The 14,683-nt window shown below is 55.8% G+C and overlaps 1 long non-coding RNA gene across 1 annotated transcript; it reads left to right on the forward strand.

The window, feature by feature from the left end:
* The first annotated feature begins 3,024 nt into the window (after positions 1–3,024).
* LOC107969602 (uncharacterized) lies at positions 3,025–9,228 on the forward strand. The gene is made up of 3 exons (XR_001711538.4): positions 3,025–5,096; positions 6,793–6,884; positions 8,248–9,228. It is a non-coding gene; the product is annotated as an uncharacterized LOC107969602 (long non-coding RNA).
* Positions 9,229–14,683: the final 5,455 nt, after the last annotated feature.

Raw genomic sequence — 14,683 nt, forward strand, 5'->3', positions numbered from 1 at the left:
GGATCATGAGGTCAGGAGATCGAGACCATCCTGGCTAACACGGTGAAACCCCGTCTCTACTAAAAATACAAAAATTAGCCGGGCACAGTGGCGAGCACCTGTAGTCCCAGCTACTCGGGAGGCTGAGGCAGGAGAATGGCGTGAACCTGGGAGGCGGAGCTTGCAGTGAACCGAGATCGCGCCACTCTGCACCCCAGCCTGGGCGACAGAGCGAGACTCCGTCTCAAAACAAAAAAACAAAAAAAAACAGAATTGCAATTTGGGGCCTGTACACAGACCGGGAGGTCTTCGGTATATCTGCAGCAGGTTGGGGCTTTTACTAGAAGGAACAATGTTGCGAATCATTTCGAAAGAAAGCTCGCAAGAACTGGAAGCTTTGGGAGCTGGTGAGCTGTGACTGGGAGGGAGGTGGGGGCAGAAGGCGCCTGGTGAGCTGTGACTGGGAGGGAGGTGGGGGCAGAAGGCGTCTTCATTTAGCTGAGCTCACCTCCACAGCTCCCAGGTCAAATTGGCTTTAGGGTCACGGCAGGCGGTTTCGGGCGCTGGCCTGTGACGCCGTCCTGGGCAGGCGCGTGCATCTGAATGCTTTTTCCATGGTCTCTCGACTGTTGCCTTGGGTAACTCCCATCCATATCATCAGTTTCACACCAGGTTCCAAGGACGAGGATGTGGACACCGTTGGGGATCACTATTCCTTCTGTCACACCTACCTCATACCACACACAACAGCCCTCAGTGGATATGTGAAAGCTGAAACACAACTTCAAAACTTACAGAAAAAAATGAACGTGACCATGCTTTTGCGCTCCATGTAGGGAGTGATTTTTTTAACAAGACATGTACAGTGCTAATCATACATGACCAATAAGTCGGCCATATTAAACTGAAGCCTGATGTTCAGGACTCCTCAAAAAAGTGGAAACAGAAGCCACGAATGGGAATGCAGCATCTGTCACATCTATAATTGATTAGTACCCACCATGAATAAATAGCTCCTATAAATCAATAAGAAAATAGATGAGTGCTGGCCGGGTGTGGTGACTCACGCCTGTCATCCCAGCACTTCGGGAGGCCAAGGCAGGCGGATCACAACGCCAAGAGATCGAGACCATCCCAGCCATCATGGTGAACCCCGTGGGGTGACTCCCAGCACTTCGGGAGGCCAAGGCAGGCGGATCACAACGCCAAGAGATCGAGACCATCCCGGCCATCATGGTGAACCCTGTGGGGTGACTCCCAGCACTTCGGGAGGCCAAGGCAGGCGGATCACAACGCCAAGAGATCGAGACCATCCTGGCCAACATGGCGAACCCCGTCTCTACTAAAAATACAAAAACTTAGCTGGGCGTGGTGGCGGGCGTCTGTAATCTCAGCTACTTAGGAGGCTGAGGCAGGACAGTCACTTGAACCCAGGAGGCGGAGTTTGCAGTGAGCCAAGATCCTGCCACTGCACTGCAGCCTGGGTGACGGACTGAGACTTCTCTCAAAAAAAAAAAAAAAAGAGCAGAACCATGGTGATGAGCAGATGTAGGAGGTGGAGCAGAACCGTGGTGATGAGCAGATATAGGAGGTGGGGCAGAACCGTGGTGATGAGCAGATGTAGGAGGTGGAGCAGAACCGTGGTGATTGATAAGCAGATGTAGGAGGTGGGGCAGAACCGTGATGATAAGGAGACATAGGAGGTGGGGCAGAACCATGGTGATGAGCAGATGTAGGAGGTGAGGCAGAACCGTGGTGATTGATAAGCAGATGTAGGAGGTGGGGCAGAACTGTGATGATAAGGAGATGTAGGAGGTGGGGCAGAACCGTGGTGATGAGCAGATGTAGGGGGTGGGGCAGAACCATGGTGATGAGCAGATGTAGGGGGTGGAGCAGAATCGTGGTGATGAGCAGATGTAGGAGGTGGGGCAGAACCGTGGTGATGAGCAGATGTAGGAGGTGGGGCAGAACCGTGGTGATGAGCAGATGTAGGAGGTGGAGCAGAACCCTGGTGATGAGCAGATGTAGGAGGTGGGGCAGAACCGTGATGATAAGGAGATGTAGGAGGTGGAGCAGAACCGTGGTGATGAGCAGATGTAGGGGGTGGGGCAGAACCGTGGTGATGAGCAGATGTAGGGGGTGGGGCAGAATCGTGGTGATGAGCAGATGTAGGGGGTGGGGCAGAACCGTGGTGATGAGCAGATGTAGGAGGTGGAGCAGAACCGTGGTGATGAGCAGATGTAGGAGGTGGAGCAGAACCCTGGTGATGAGCAGATATAGGAGGTGGAGCAGAACCGTGGTGATGAGCAGATGTAGGAGGTGGAGCAGAACCCTGGTGATGAGCAGATGTAGGAGGTGGGGCAGAACCGTGGTGATGAGCAGATGTAGGAGGTGGAGCAGAACCCTGGTGATGAGCAGATGTAGGAGGTGGGGCAGAACCGTGGTGATGAGCAGATGTAGGAGGTGGAGCAGAACCCTGGTGATGAGCAGATATAGGAGGTGGGGCAGAACCGTGGTGATGAGCAGATGTAGGAGGTGGGGCAGAACCGTGGTGATGAGCAGATGTAGGAGGTGGAGCAGAACCGTGGTGATGAGCAGATGTAGGAGGTGGAGCAGAACCGTGGTGATGAGCAGATGTAGGAGGTGGGGCAGAACCGTGGTGATTGATAAGCAGATGTAAGGGGTGGGGCAGAACCGTGGTGATGAGCAGATGTAGGAGGTGGGGCAGAACCGTGGTGATGAGCAGATGTAGGAGGTGAGGCAGAACCGTGGTGATGAGCAGATGTAGGGGGTGGGGCAGAACCGTGGTGATGAGCAGATGTAGGAGGTGGGGCAGAACCGTGGTGATGAGCAGATGTAGGAGGTGGGGCAGAACCATGGTGATTGATAAGCAGATGTAGGAGGTGGAGCAGAACTGTGGTGATTGATAAACAGATGTAGGAGGTGTTGCTGTTGCTGGGGCTGTGGCAGGAAGTGGTTGATCACATTCTTATTCTCCGGTTGGGTAATGAGCTCATGGTTGAATTGTGAATGGGTAAATGAACGGGTGGATGGAAATAGTTATGGTTCACCTAATTTTATGCCCCTAAGGTCCTTGCAAAAGAAAACGGAGGGAGGAGAGAGAGGAGACAGGGGAAGGAGTCGCATTCAAATTCACTCTCGCCAGTCTCTAAAATGGCAGATTCGTTTTGAAACAACTCCAGATTAAGCCTACAGAGGGAAAGCATGGCTGATGCTGCTGAGCACCTATTACAGCTTCAGCAGCATACCACGTTTCGGTCCACAACAGCTGTGTAAGATTGTGACGGAGCTGGAAATCTCCTGTTGCCTAGTGAGGTCATGTCCTAGCGCAGAACGCAGAATCACGAAGAGTGACGAATGCCCGCCGTCAGCTGCTCACCGGGTTGCCTGTCATGCAGCAACGCACAACGGAAGCACACCCTTCTCCTGTTCCCAGTGGTCAGAGCCACCCAAGTGGGGCTGTGGGCCCCCAGCACTTCTACTTCAGGATGGAGACCCCCTGCTGCCTGGCTCCCTCCCCAGGCCCGCCAGGCTAGTCCCTCTCTCAGGCCTGCTCTCATAGCCACGCGGGCCTTTCTGCTGCACACGCCAGCTCAGTTCGGGGCTCAGTAACCCCCTCCCAATTCAGGGGCGTGACTCCTTCCAGATTCTCCTTAAATATCACCTCCTACAAAAAGCCTTCCCCAATCACCTCGTCTAAATAGGGCCTCCTCATTTTTCTACCTAAATCTATGGGGAGTTTGTTTGCTTAGTTGCATGTAGCATGATCTTGCTTTGTGTTGCCTTTTTACATATTTATTGTCTTTATCTCATTAGCATATGTGGTCCAATAGGGTGGAGACTGTGATTTATCTTGTTCATGCCTGGACTTCCAGCAGCATTCAGAACAGAACTTCTTTCTTTTTCTTTCTTTCTTTCGAGATGGAGTTTCGCTCTTGTTGCCCAGGCTGGAGTGCAGTGGTGCGACCTCGGCTCGCCGCAACCTCCGCCTCTTGGGTTCAAGCATTTCTCCTACTTCAGCCTCCGGAGTAGCTGGGATTACAGGCGCGCGCCACCATGCCTGGCTAATTGTATTTTTAGTAGAGATGGGGTTTCTCCATGTTGGTCAGGCTGGTCTCGAACTCCCGTCCTCAAGTGATCCGCCCACCTCGGCCTCCCAAAGTGCAGAAGAGAATTCCAGGAAGCCTCGAGAGTGAGTGACGGCCCGCGGCCCCCCGGCGAGGAGGCAGCAATACCACAGGCGACCACCAGATGCCGCCGCAGTCAAGGGCAGTTGGTCTCCCCTCGCCGGGATTAACCCTGGACCGAGGGCTCCCGAACCGCATCGTCCCCACAGTCTGTCCTGCGAGGCGGCTTTCCCCATTACCACCCTCGTTTCACCAAGGAGAAAACGAGCTCAGAGAGGCAGTGCATTGGCCCGGGATTGCATCGGGCGCGAACCCAAGGAGAAAACGAGCTCAGAGAGGCAGTGCGTTGGCCCGGGATTGCGCCGGGCGCGAACCCAAGGAGAAAACGAGCTCAGAGAGGCAGTGCGTTGGCCCGGGATTGCGCCGGGCGCGAACCCAAGGAGAAAACGAGCTCAGAGAGGCAGTGCGTTGGCCCGGGATTGGACCGGGTGCGAACCCACGTCAGCTCCCGCAGAACCTAAATCATTCGCTGCCACCTCCCTCCGGGCCTGCTCTCGCAGCGTTGGGTGGGGAGGAACAGAACAGCCTTGGGCGTGGCTGAGGAGAAATCCCACAGATGTCACTGGACGAGGGTGACGGGTGGGGCCGGGCTTTCCCCTGGGTACAGGCACAGCCGTGCTCTTCCCTCGCACAGTGACCCGCGGTGTCATCCACAATTCACAGCCTGTTTCCCAGAGGAGGGGCTCGGAGCGGTGTCCTCCAGGTGCCGCCAGCAACACAAGGCCCAGACTACAGAACACCAAATACTGTGATGAGAAATTACTCCCCTTTTCCTTCAGGGCCAGTCCTGGCTACCCCAAGGGGAAAGTCGCAGCTTGGTGCTAATGAAAGCTCAACTGTCCTCAGCATTGTCAATGGTTTTTAACAAAGAGAGAGCAGGCCCAAGCCTGGGGCAGAGCATAGAAGCTGGTTAGTAACCTTGTTTTGTTCTCACTGCTGTTTGTTTGCATGCCTTTCTGACTTTGTTTGTGTTGTTGTTTTGAAGTAATTGCGAACTTTCAAGAAAAGTAGTATCATTTTGAAAGAAAGCTCCCTGGAACTGATGAAGTGGGAGGGAGGTGGGGGCAGAAGGCGCCTGGTGAGTTGTGACTGGGAGGGAGGTGGGGGCAGAAGGGGCCTAGTGAGCTGTGACTGGGAGGGAGGTGAGGGCAGAAGGCCCCTGGTGAGCTGTGACTGGGAGGGAGGTGGGGGCAGAAGGGGCCTGGTGAGCTGTGACTGGGAGGGAGGTGGGGGCAGAAGGGGCCTGGTGAGCTCTGACTGGGAGGGAGGTGGGGGCAGAAGGCCCCTGGTGAGCTGTGACTGGGAGGGAGGTGGGGGCAGAAGGGGCCTGGTGAGCTGTGACTGGGAGGGAGGTGGGGGCAGAAGGCCCCTGGTGAGCTGTGACTGGGAGGGAGGTGGGGGCAGAAGGCCCCTGGTGAGCTGTGACTGGGAGGGAGGTGGGGGCAGAAGGCCCCTGGTGAGTTGTGACTGGGAGGGAGGTGGGGGCAGAAGGCCCCTGGTGAGCTGTGACTGGGAGGGAGGTGGGGGCAGAAGGCACCTGGTGAGCTGTGACTGGGAGGGAGGTGGGGGCAGAAGGCCCCTGGTGAGTTGTGACTGGGAGGGAGGTGGGGGCAGAAGGCCCCTGGTGAGCTCTGACTGGGAGGGAGGTGGGGGCAGAAGGCGCCTGGTGAGCTGTGACTGGGAGGGAGGTGGGGGCAGAAGGCCCCTGGTGAGTTGTGACTGAGAGGGAGGTGGGGGCAGAAGGGGCCTGGTGAGCTGTGACTGGGAGGGAGGTGGGGGCAGAAGGCGCCTGGTGAGCTGTGACTGGGAGGGAGGTGGGGGCAGAAGGCCCCTGGTGAGTTGTGACTGAGAGGGAGGTGGGGGCAGAAGGCGCATGGTGAGCTGTGACTGGGAGGGAGGTGGGGGCAGAAGGCCCCTGGTGAGCTCTGACTGGGAGGGAGGTGGGGGCAGAAGGCACCTGGTGAGCTGTGACTGGGAGGGAGGTGGGGGCAGAAGGCACCTGGTGAGCTGTGACTGGGAGGGAGGTGGGGGCAGAAGGCGCCTGGTGAGCTGTGACTGGGAGGGAGGTGGGGGCAGAAGGCACCTGGTGAGCTCTGACTGGGAGGGAGGTGGGGGCAGAAGGCACCTGGTGAGCTGTGACTGGGAGGGAGGTGGGGGCAGAAGGGGCCTGGTGAGCTGTGACTGGGAGGGAGGTGGGGGCAGAAGGCGCCTGGTGAGCTGTGACTGGGAGGGAGGTGGGGGCAGAAGGGGCCTGGTGAGCTGTGACTGGGAGGGAGGTGGGGGCAGAAGGCGCCTGGTGAGCTCTGACTGGGAGGGAGGTGGGGGCAGAAGGCGCCTGGTGAGCTGTGACTGGGAGGGAGGTGGGGGCAGAAGGCCCCTGGTGAGCTGTGACTGGGAGGGAGGTGGGGGCAGAAGGCACCTGGTGAGCTGTGACTGGGAGGGAGGTGGGGGCAGAAGGCGCCTGGTGAGCTGTGACTGGGAGGGAGGTGGGGGCAGAAGGGGCCTGGTGAGCTGTGACTGGGAGGGAGGTGAGGGCAGAAGGTTTCTTTGTGTCACTGAGGTCACGTCGGCAAATATAGTTATCCTTATCCTCCTATTTGCCTAGGGAAAGCACCAGGATGTTTAATGCCCACAGTCCAAAATTGGTTGGTAGAAGTACCTACTGTCAGTCCTAACAGTAGATTCACTTCTTACATGGTAAGTGGGATGTCACTCAGGCCACGGGTAGCTTATTTACAAGACTTTTCTTATCAAAGATCATTAAAATTTAGACCTAAAGGGAAACCTTGCCCCAAGGAAATTCCCAAAGGATCAAAAAATACAGAAGTTTTAGTTTGGGAAGAATGTGTGGCCAATAGTGCGGTATTACAAAACAATGAATTCGGAACTATTATAGATTGGGCACCTCGAGTCAATTCTACCACAATTGCTCAGGACAAACTTGGTCGTGTCCAAGTGCACAAGTGAGTCCAGCTATTGATAGTGACTTCACAGAAACTCTAGACAAACATAAGCATAAAAAATTACAGTCTTTCTACCCTTGGGTATAGGGAGAAAAAGGAATCTCTACCCCAAGACAAAAATAATAAGTCCTGTTTCTGGTCCTGAACATCCAGAATTATGGAGGCTTACTGTGGCCTCACACCACATTAGAATTTGGTCTGGAAATCAAACTTTAGAAACAAGAGATCGTAAGCCATTTTATACTATCCACCTATATTCCAGTCCAACGGTTCCTTTACAAAGTTGTGTAAAGCCCCCTTATATGCTAGTTGTAGGAAATATAGTTATTAAACCAGACTCCCAAACTATAACCTGTGAAAACTGCAGATTGTTTACTTGCATTGATTCAACTTTTATTTGGCAACACCGTATTCTGCTGGTGAGGGCAAGAGAGGGCGTGTGGGTCCCTGTGTCCATGGACCGACTGTGGGAGGCCTCGCCATCCATCTGTATTTTGACTGAAGTATTAAAAGGCGTTTTAAACAGATCCAAAAGATTCATTTTTACTTTAATTGCAGTGATTATGGGATTGCAGTCACAGCCACGGCGGCTGTGGCAGGAGTTGCATTGCACTCTTCTGTTCAGTCGGTAAACTTTGTTAATGATTGGCAAAAAAATTCTACAAGATTATGGAATTCACAATCTAGTATTGATCAAAAATTGGCAAATGAAATTAATGATCTTAGACAAACTGTCATTTGGATGGGAGACAGGCTCATGAGCTTAGAACATTATTTCCAGTTACAGTGTGACTGGAATACGTCAGACTTTTGTATTACACCCCAAATTTATAATGAGTCTGAGCATCACTGGGACATGGTTAGATGCCATCTACAGGGAAGAGAAGATAATCTCACTTTAGACATTTCCAAATTAAAAGAACAAATTTTCGAAGCATCAAAAGCCCATTTAAATTTGGTGCCAGGAACGGAGGCAATCGCAGGAGTGGCTGATGGCCTCGCAAATCTTAACCCTGTCGCTTGGGTTACGACCATCGGAAGTTCTATGATTATAAATCTCATATTAATCCTTGCGTGCCTGTTTTGTCTGTTGTTAGTCTGCAGGTGTACCCAACAGCTCCGAAGAGACAGCGACCATCGAGAACGGGCCATGATGACGATGGCGGTTTTGTCGAAAAGAAAAGGGGGAAATGTGGGGAAAAGCAAGAGAGATCAGATTGTTACTGTGTCTGTGTAGAAAGAAGTAGACATAGGAGACTCCATTTTGTTCTGTACTAAGAAAAATTCTTCTGCCTTGGGATGCTGTTAATCTATGACCTTACCCCCAACCCAGTGCTCTCTGAAACAGGTGCTGTGTCCACTAAGGGGTAAATGGATTAAGGGCGGTGCAAGATGTGCTTTGTTAAACACATGCTTGAAGGCAGCACGCTCCTTAATGGTCATCACCACTCCCTAATCTCAAGTACCCAGGGACACAAACACCGCAGAAGGCCGGAGGGCCGCAGGGTCCTCTGCCTAGGAAAGCCAGGTATTGTCCAGGGTTTCTCCCCATGTGATAGTCTGAAATATGGCCTCGTGGGAAGGGAAAGACCTGACCGTCCCCCAGCCCGACACCCGTAAAGGGTCTGTGCTAAGGAGGATTAGTAAAAGAGGAAGGCATGCCTCTTGCAGTTGAGACAAGAGGAAGGCATCTGTCTCCTGCCTGTCCCTGGGCAATGGAATGTCTCGGTATAAAACCCTATTGTATGCTCCATCTACTGAGATAGGGAAAAACCGCCTTAGGGCTGGAGGTGGGACATGCGGGCAGCAACACTGCTTTGTAAAGCATTGAGATGTTTATGTGTATGCATATCTAAAAGCACAGCACTTAATCCTTTACCTTGTCTATGATGCAAAGACCTTTGCTCACGTGTTTGTCTGCTGACCCTCTCCCCACAATTGTCTTGTGACCCTGACACATCCCCCTCTCCGAGAAACACCCAAAAATGATCAGTAAATACTAAGGGAACTCAGAGGCTGGCGGGATCCTCCATATGCTGAACGCTGGTTCCCCGGGTCCCCTTATTTCTTCCTCTATACTTTGTCTCTGTGTCTTTTTCTTTTCCAAGTCTCTTGTTCCACCTAACGAGAAACACCCACAGGTGTGGAGGGGCAACACACCCCTTCACAGGTCAAACTGGCTTTAAGGTCCCACTAAGAACTCTGTGTGTCCTTCACCTGGTCACCTGCTGTGAACGACCTGCCGCCCTGTGTTATCCTCCTGTCGGTTTTTTCCTGAACATTTGAAGCTAAGTTGTAGATGTCATGCCCCTCCACCCCTAAAAATTTCAGTATTTATGTATTTATTTATTTTTGAGGCAGTGCCTTGCTCTGTCACCCAGGCTGGAGTGCAACAGTGAATCTCCACACACTGCTGCCTCAACTTCCTGAGGTCAAGCGATCCCCCCAACACAGACTCCCGAGTGGCTGGGACCACAGGGGCTCTGAGTCTCAGCGTCGGCCGTGTGTCCTCGAGTACACATCAGGGTCTGAGCCTCGGTCGTGTGTGTCTGTGAGTACACATCAGGGTCTGAGCCTCGGCCGTGTGTGTCTGCGAGTACACGGCAGGGTCTCAGCCTCGGCCATGTGTGTCTGTGAGTGCACGGCAGGGTCTCAGCCTCGGCCGTGTGTGTCTGTGAGTACACGGCAGGGTCTCAGCCTCGGCCGTGCGTGTCTTCGAGTACACGGCAGGATCTCAGCCTCGGCCGTGTTGTGTCCGCGAGTACACGGCAGGGTCTCAGCCTCGGCCGTGTGTGTCCGCCAGTACACGGCAGGGCCTCAGCCTCGGCCGTGTGTGTCCGCGAGTGCACGGCAGGATCTCAGCCTCGGCCGTGTTGTGTCCGCGAGTACACGGCAGGGCCTCAGCCTCGGCCGTGTGTGTCCGCGAGTACACGGCAGGGCCTCAGCCTCGGCCGTGTGTGTCCGCCAGTGCACGGCAGGGCCTCAGCCTCGGCCGTGTGTGTCCGCCAGTGCACGGCAGGGCCTCAGCCTCGGCCGTGTGTGTCCGCGAGTGCACGGCAGGGCCTCAGCCTCGGCCGTGTGTGTCCGCGAGTGCACGGCAGGGTCTCAGCCTCGGCCGTGTGTGTCCGCGAGTGCACGGCAGGGTCTCAGCCTCGGCCGTGTGTGTCCGCGAGTGCACGGCAGGGTCTGAGCCTCGGCCGTGTGTGTCCGCGAGTGCACGGCAGGGTCTGAGCCTCGGCCGTGTGTGTCCGCGAGTGCACATCAGGGTCTGAGCCTCGGCCGTGTGTGTCCGCGAGTACACGGCAGGGTCTGAGCCTCGGCCGTGTGTGTCCGCGAGTACACGGCAGGGTCTGAGCCTCGGCCGTGTGTGTCCGCGAGTACACGGCAGGGTCTGAGCCTCGGCCGTGTGTGTCCGCGAGTGCACGGCAGGGTCTGAGCCTCGGCCGTGTGTGTCCGCGAGTGCACGGCAGGGTCTGAGCCTCGGCCGTGTGTGTCCGCGAGTACACGGCAGGGTCTGAGCCTCGGCCGTGTGTGTCCGCGAGTACACGGCAGGGTCTGAGCCTCGGCCGTGTGTGTCCGCGAGTACACGGCAGGGTCTGAGCCTCGGCCGTGTGTGTCCGCGAGTGCACGGCAGGGTCTGAGCCTCGGCCGTGTGTGTCCGCGAGTGCACGGCAGGGTCTCAGCCTCGGCCGTGTGTGTCCGCGAGTGCACGGCAGGGTCTCAGCCTCGGCCGTGTGTGTCCGCGAGTGCACGGCAGGGTCTCAGCCTCGGCCGTGTGTGTCCGCGAGTGCACGGCAGGGTCTCAGCCTCGGCCGTGTGTGTCCGTGAGTGCACGGCAGGGTCTCAGCCTCGGCCGTGTGTGTCCGTGAGTGCACGGCAGGGTCTCAGCCTCGGCCGTGTGTGTCCGTGAGTGCACGGCAGGGTCTGAGCCTCGGCCGTGTGTGTCCGTGAGTGCACGGCAGGGTCTCAGGCTCGGCCGTGTGTGTCCGTGAGTGCACGGCAGGGTCTGAGCCTCGGCCGTGTGTGTCTGTGAGTGCACGGCAGGGTCTCAGCCTCGGCCGTGTGTGTCTGTGAGTACACGGCAGGGTCTCAGCCTCGGCCGTGTGTGTCTGTGAGTACACGGCAGGGTCTCAGCCTCGGCCGTGTGTGTCTGTGAGTACACGGCAGGGTCTGAGCCTCGGCCGTGTGTGTCTGTGAGTACACGGCAGGGTCTGAGCCTCGGCCTTGATCATGAATCCTTGTTATACAATAATCTCACATAAATTAGTAACAGGTCAAAACCCCGGCAGGAGGATGAGTGAGAACTTGGATGAGCAAGTTACAAATGGAAGAAATACGGTGGCCAAGATCTTAGGAACACATATCCGGCCTTAAGAAATTGAAGTTAAGGGCGGGGCCTTAACTTGTTACAGTGGCTCAGGCCTGTAATCCCAGCACTTTGGGAGGCCGAGGCGGACGGATCACCTGAGGTCAGGAGTTCGAGACCAGCCTGGCCAACATGGTGAAACCCCGTCTCTACTAAAAATACAAAAATCAGCTGGGCGTGGTGGTGCATGCCTGTAATCTCAGCTACTCGAGAGGCTGAGGGAGAAGAATCACTTGAACCCCGGAGTTGGAGGTTGCATTGAGCCGAGAGAGAGAGAGAGACGTGCAGGGTTGACAAGGATGGGCTGGCGTGGGGGCAGGCCCCACACCCTCAGCCCTGCACGGGCGCAGCCCTCAGAAGGGAACTGGGCGGCAGGTACCTGCATCACAGATGCTCCGTCCTTGGGGCCAGGATCTTCACCCCCGGTCATCTGTCTTGTGGAGTGTGTCGCTATGAAGAGGTCCCTGAGGCTGGGTCGTTCATAACGAAGAGGGTTCATTTGCTCACGGTTCTGCGGGCCGTACAGGAAGTGTGACACCGGCCTCTGGGCCGCTTCTGGGGGGGCCAGGGAGGTTTACTCATCAAGGAAGGTGAAGAGGGAGCTGGTGTGTCATGGGTGAGAGGGAGCAAGGGGGAAGGTGCCGCACTCCTAACTCCTAAACGGCTCTCAGGTGAGCAACAGGCAGGAAGGGGGAAGGTGCCGCACTCCTAAACGGCTTCAGGTGAGCAACAGGCAGGACGGGGGAAGGTGCCGCAATCGTAAACAGCTCTCAGGTGAGCAACAGGCAGCAAGGGGGAAGGTGCCGCAGTCCTAAACAGCTCTCAGGTGAGCGAGAGGTAGCAAGTGGGAAGGTGCCGCAATCGTAAACGGCTCTCAGGTGAGCAAGAACTCAACTCACGTGTCACCAAGGGCATGGGCTAAGCCCTGCAGGCGGGATCTCCCCCGTGAGCCAGCACCTCCCACCAGGCCTCACACCAACTCTGGGCATCACATTTCAGCATGAGATTTGGAGGGACACATGTCCAAACATGTCACAGAGCACGTAGTCAGTGACGTTCACACATGAATATTCATCCCAGATTTACTCATGGTAATGAGACCCTCAACACAACAGCAGAGTTTGGGTGTGTTCCTAAGAGCGGGTGGTTTGCAAATGTTCATCTCATCCAAAAACATCCTCACAGACCTGCCCAGAATGATGTTTGACCAAACTTCTGGGGATCCTGCGGCCCAGTCGAGTTCACACAAAAAATTCACCAACACACTCGGCATTCCGGGGAAGCTGGGGACACGTGAGGGGCCACCAGGGTGGCTGCAGAGACAGTGTCTGAGCTCTGAGGTCTATTTTCAGTCCAAAGAGCCGGCTTCTGGGGAACAGCCCAAGATGCCCTTGGAGGAGAGGCTGGGACGAGTCCCCCAATCCCTCTGCAGCCCCAACCCCCAACCCAGCCCTTGACAAGCCCCTCCCCTCCAGACACAGGGCAATGCCCCTCTCCGTCTCTCTGTCTCTCTCTCTCTCCCCTCCCTCTTTCTCTGTCCTCCGTGTGTCTGCCTGTCCTCTGAGTCCACCACTGGCCTCTTGCACGTGCCCTGCCCGTGGCTCCTGCCCTCGCGTCTCTGCTCGCTCCCGTATCCCCCATGAGCTGGTTCTGGGAGGCCGCGGTCTGGCTTGTGGGGACCCATCCATTTCTCTCCTGGGGCCTGAGCTGGGGTTGGGGTTCTACAACAGCACAGGCCAAGACCCCACGGTAACGGGAGACAGAGGTGGGTAGAGCGTGGCCTCCAAGACATGATTCTAAACAATGCAGACCCATGGCTGTAACAGATGCAGCCCATGTAGCCTGAGAGTAGGGTCACTGTACAACCACAGATGCCATCAACAAAACTGCGTGTAGCAACATCCTCCCACTCAGTCCTCGAGCAGCCCTGAAGGCACAGCCACCATTGCTCCCTGTCACAGATGGGAACGCGGAGGTGAGTCCTCAAGCAGCCCTGAAGGTGCAGCCACCATTGCTCCCTGTCACAGATGGGAACACTGAGGTGAGTCCTCAAGCAGCCCTGAAGGTGCAGCCACCATTGCTCCCTGTCACAGATGCGGACACCGAGACGGCCACCATTGCTCCTTGTCACAGATGGGAACCCTGAGGTGAGTCCTCAAGCAGCCCTGAAGGTGCAGCCACCATTGCTCCCTGTCACAGATGGGAACGCGGAGGTGCAGGGACATCAGTGGCTCCCCAGGGCCCGGCTGTGAGCAGCTCTGATGTGGCAGCCCCTTCTCCCCAGCATTTGGGTACGGTCAAGCCCGTGGACTGGGCAACCGGGCTCTGCTTCCTCCGCGCTTGCCAAGAGACTCAGAAGGAGGCCGTTCCTCATCTGTGCACACGAGGGCTGGACACAAACACACAGCACACTGTGCCCACGCCGTGGCCAGCCTGAGGCAGACATCAGCAGCCAAATGCTGAGGGCCACATTGTTTCCCTCTGAGCCCTGGCAAGGCCTCAGAACCCTTCTCAACCCTTAGCCAAGGCCAAGTGGTCTGAGAGGCCCAGGAGCTTCACTCTGTGGTCCTCAGGGTGCCATTAACCCGACCCCAGGGCCAGCAGCACCTCCAGGCCTGGCCCCCCGGCCCCCGCCCCGGCTGGCTCCCAGCCCACGCTGCTCCACTGCAGGCCTGGCCAGCAGCATCTGTTGCCATGGTACCTGCTGGGGTAGCAAGGCCCCCCCCACCCACAGTGGGACATCACCACAGCAGCCGGTGAGATTTAAATGCAGGCAGCTGATTAGATCTGAGCGTTGTGTGGATGTGGAATTTCCCGACGTTGACAACAGCCCCAGGGTTATAAAAGAGAATCCTGGTTTTTAGAAAAGATACGCTGATACGTTTAGGAGGAAGTGGGCATTGCACCTCCAGCATAGTCTTCAATGGTTCTGAAAATGTGTATAAATATGAATATTGTACCATACGTAGATAACAGGTGGCTGTAGATACAGATAGAGGTACAGACACCGAAGATGACACAGCAAATGGGGAAAATCCAGCCCACTGGTGACTCTGGGTAGAGTCAGGGGGAGTTCCTGCTGTATGACAAGTAATCTTGCCACTTTCCTGTAAGGTCAAAATGATATCAAAACTAAAAGATGTGAAAACAATATCCAAAGCATAGAG

This window comes from Pan troglodytes, chromosome 20, assembly GCF_028858775.2.
Source record: "Pan troglodytes isolate AG18354 chromosome 20, NHGRI_mPanTro3-v2.0_pri, whole genome shotgun sequence".
Taxonomy (NCBI): Eukaryota; Metazoa; Chordata; class Mammalia; order Primates; family Hominidae; genus Pan; species Pan troglodytes.